The 4,715-nt window shown below is 42.9% G+C and overlaps 1 protein-coding gene across 1 annotated transcript in view; it reads right to left on the minus strand.

Annotated features, from left to right (window-relative positions):
* Window positions 1-4,715, minus strand: part of HNRNPLL (heterogeneous nuclear ribonucleoprotein L like) — a 39,392-nt gene that overhangs the window by 16,622 nt on the left and 18,055 nt on the right. The gene's annotated exons all lie outside the window — the stretch shown is intronic.

The raw sequence follows: 4,715 nt of genomic DNA on the forward strand, positions 1-4,715 counted from the left end.
GTTATATCAAGAAAACTACTATAAAACAGAGAAAGAAACCAAACTTGACCTACGGTTGCTATGGGTGAAGGAGGAAGAGTTTGGGGGGATATGAAGAAACTGGGACGTTAAAAATTGGCACAGGGAACATTTTCAGCAGCAAGATGACAGACATTAGAACTCCGAGGCAACTAAGATGGAAACCATGAATCCGCATTCGTTACACCCTAGGCCCCACCACTTGTCTGTCAACGTGTCACATGTAGTGGGTTGCGTGTTGCTGTGATGCTGAGAGCAGTGATGTTTCAAATGCTGACAGGGTCATCCAAAGTGAACAGGTGTCAGCAGCGCGTCCAGACTAAAAACAGAACAACGAAGACGAACTCAGCTCCCCACTTTGGAGAAGGTAGCTGCTAAAAGCCTTATGCTCCCAGACACTGTCAGATTGTACAGGCCTAATGAAGGGAAGCAGAACATTGTCAGGTGATGCTGGAGGCTGGGCCCCTCAGATCCAAGGACACTTGAAACGTGACTCAGGAGGAGCCAATTTCTCGGAGTGGAGTGGCCCACGGTGACGTGCATTGGGAAACGCCTCGGGGAATGGAGCCTTTGGGATCTTCGCTTGCTGATGGAACTCAACTCAAGGTAGGGATAAACAGCTGCAAAACTTGGAACTTAGAATGTGTGAAGAATGAATCCAGAAGGAAGGTGGTCAAAAATTAAATGGAATGCATAAAGATGATGTCCTAGGCATTAGTAAGCTGGAAGGGACTGGTATTAGCCATTTTGAATCAGAAAATCACATGGTTTACTTTGCTGGGAATAACACAAGAGAAATGGCGTGGCATTGTCAAAAAGGGCAATGCAAAATCCATCATGCAGTACAATGCTGGGTGCTACAGGATTATATCTAGCCACCTTCAAGGAAATCTAATCAGTACAGTTGTTATTTAAAATGCAGGCACCAACCACAAAAGCCAGTAATGAAGAAATTGAAGAATTCTACCAATGACGTATTGGAAATTGACCAAGCATGCAATCAAGATGCACTGACAATTACTGGTGATTGAAATGCAAAACTTGGAAACAAAAGAAAGAATAGTAGTTGGAAAATACGGACTTGGTGATAGAAATGAAATTGTAGCTTGAATGACAGAATTCGCAAAAACCAAAGACTTATCCACAGCAAATACCTTTTCTCAAGAACATAAAAGGCGATTCTACACATGGAATACACAGAAATCAAACTGACTACAGCTGTGGGAAGGAAAGGTCAGTATCAGCAGCTAAAACCAGACCATGGGTTAGAATGGAAGAAAATTAAAGTAAGTCCACGAGAGCCCAAATATGACCTGGACTCTATCTCACCTGAATTTCAATAACATCAAGAACAGATTTGACTCATTAAACACTAATGACAGAAGACCCGATGAGCTGTAGAACATCAAGAATATTATCCAGTAAAAAAGCAAAAGGTCATTAAAAAGACTGAAAAGAAAAGAGAAAGTGGCTATCAGAAGAGACTCTGAAACTTGCTCTTTATTGTAGAGTAGCTAAAGCAAATGACATCAGAGTCCTAAACAGAACATTCCATAGGGTTGCTCAAGAAGACAAACCAAATATAATAAAGTACGAAGATCTAGAGTTTGAAAACCAAAAAGGCAGACCACACTCAGCCTATCTTAAACAGAAAGAACTCAAGAATAATTTCAAGTCTCGAGTTGCGATATTAAAAGCTTCTATGGGTCAAATACTGAATCATACATCAAAAGAAGCTGGAGAGAACAGAGAGTCACTGGACCAAAAAGAACTCGCCAGCATTCAACATTTCAAGAGGTAGCATTACGGGCAAGAACCAATGGTGCTGAAGGAAGAAGTTGAAGCTGCATGGAAAGCATTAGCCAAAACAAGGCTCCAGGAATCGATAAGGAAGATCAACTGAAATGTTTACCAAGCAACAACTGAAGAAGCACTGGAAGCACTCACTCATGCCAAGAAATTTGGACGACAGCTACTTGATCAACAGATTGGAAGAAATCCATATTTGTGCCCATTTCAAAGAAAGGTGACTCAACAGAATGCTCAAATTATAGTACAATATCACTGATTTCACATGCAAGTAAAATGCTGCGGAAGATCATCCAACAATGGTAACGGCAGTACATTGAGAGGGAGCTGCGAGACGTTTAGCCCGGATTCAGAAGAGGACATGGAACAAGGGATATCACTGCTGATGTCAGATGGATTTTGGCTGAAAGCACAGAATAGCAGAAAGATGTTTTACTTATGTTTTATTGACTCTGCCAAGGCATTCAACTGTGTGGATCATAACAAACATAACCTTGAGGAAAAGGGGAATCCCCGAGCACGTCATTGTGCTCTTGTGGACTCTGTACATGGATCAAAAGACGGCTGTGTGGACAGGACAAGGGACTGCCGCATGGTTTCAAATCAGGAAAGGTGTGCATCAGGGTTATGTCCTCTCACCGCATCTATCTGTATGCTGAGCAAACCATCAGAGACGCTGGATGAGCTGAAGAAGAATGTGGTATGGGGATTGGAAAAAGATTTACTAACAACCTGCGATAGATATGCAGATGACACGAGCTCGCAAGGTGAAAGTGAGGAGGATCTGAAGCACTTGTTGACGCCGGTGAACGATTGCAGCCTCCAGTGCGGATTACCACTCAAAGTAAAGAAGATCCAAGAACAGGATGCCGTTGTCAAGGATTGTGTCTTGCTTGGATGCACAACCAATGCTCATGGAAGCAGCAGTCAAGAGATCAAAAGACGAGTTGCATTCAGTAAATCTGCTGCACAAGACGACTTTAGGGTACCGAAAAGCAAGGATTATACTTTGAGGACTTAAGGTGTGTCTGACCCAAGCCATGGTATTTTCAATGACCTCATGTGCATGTGAAAGTTGGACACTGAATAAGGAAGACCCAGGACGCATCAATGCATTTGAGCTATGGTGCTGGAGAAGAATACTGACAGTACCGTGGACTAGACAAAGGACAAACAAATTTGTCTTATAAGAAGTGTGGACAGAGTGCTTCTTAGAAGCAAGGATGACAAGACTACGTCCTACATGCTTTCATGCTTTGGGCAAGTTGTCAGGAGAGACTGGTCCCTGGTGAAGGACATCATGTGTGGTCAAGTGCAGGGCAGAGAAAGAGAGAAAGGGCTTCGATGAGATTGATTGACACCATGGCTGAAGCAATAGGCTCAATCAATTGTGAAGACCGGGCAATGTTTGGTTCTGCTGTGCAAAGGCTCACGATGGGTCAGAACTAACCCAATGGTGCCTAACAACAACATTAAACCCTCCACATGGCAGGCACTGCTTCGTTAGTGGCTACAGAAACCTAGAAGCCCAGGGGTGCCCGCAAAAATCTTACAAATGTGCAAAAGAACCAATCTAAAGAGCCCTTTCTCATTTCGCAAGAAGAAGATACTATCAATGCCACTGATGTGTGTGTGTGTGTGTGTGTAGGATGAAGAGATACATGTCATCGTTAAATAAATTACTAAGGACTATTAAAGTTTAGTATTCATCAGCTTAAAATTAGCATATACTTTACATAGCTTATTGTGGATTCCAGTCAGAAATTCTAAACATAGCTGTCATTCATAACAACACAGTGACACTACACCACGGGGCACACACACAGTTTGAATTCCTGAAATTTTAGGGTGGGCTACTTGGTCAATGCATCATCTTGAGCATTGCCTTAAGCTGATCATTGTTTTCATCTGCTCTTCCTGCTGGTACCTGGCAGCTTATCAAAACAATCAGTATAATTCACAGCTAAGCTGCTTGCTAATAACTGTACTTATGTCGGTCTTTGATTTGGACCAGGATCCATGCACTGAGGTGCAAATATCAATCATTCTATCACTTACACAAGTCTGTATACATTATTATATTGGGGTTCCCAACAGTGCCATCACTTTTTGCTTGTACAATAATCATACAGTACGATTGTTACTTAATTTTCTTCTTCATAGAAAATGTAAAAATATACAACAGATAGGCAGTAGAAATTCCCACTCTACTTAAGTTTACCAGTGTCCAAAACTTTTTGAAAACCATTACTCTAGGCAACAAATGTAGTGCAAGTGAGTAACTGATGTTTGTGGCTTAATCGTTACTCATTGGGCTGCTCATGGAAAACTCAGCAGTTTGGAACCATCTTTCTCCACTGGGGAAAGAGGAGGCATCCTACTCCCATGAAGAGTTACAGCCTCAAAAAAAAAAAAAAATAGTTACAGTCTCAGAAACCCACAAGGTAGTTGTCCCCTGTCCTGTAGGGTTATTATGACTCAGTGGCAATGAGTCGGAAGGGTTTTCTTTAGTTGTCATCATTTTACCTGTAGTACTTGACAGAGGGGCTCTGGTGGCACTCTGGGCTAGCCACTGTCTGAGCTGCCTATAAGGTATGATCTCAGGGGTCTGGCCCAACCCACGGATACATATGGCAGCCAAGTAAAACAGAGGGGGAAAGAGAGAGAGAAACAACAGGGTGATGGGGGAACAGGTCACTAATATACCCATAGGAAGGGTACAGTTTATGTCTCCACAGGAAAAGGAGGGAGGGACAAGACCCATCCAGGTGTGCCAAGTCTTGAGGGTAACATACCGGCATGGAGCAGCGAGCTAACAGAGAACAACAGGGCCGGACCCGATCCCGAACCTGAGCCAAGCTTTTCTGACCCCCTCCCCAGAAGAACGT

This window comes from Echinops telfairi, unplaced genomic scaffold, assembly GCF_000313985.2.
Source record: "Echinops telfairi isolate 266 unplaced genomic scaffold, ASM31398v2 ScPeMD7_10;HRSCAF=50, whole genome shotgun sequence".
Lineage (NCBI taxonomy): Eukaryota > Metazoa > Chordata > Mammalia > Afrosoricida > Tenrecidae > Echinops > Echinops telfairi.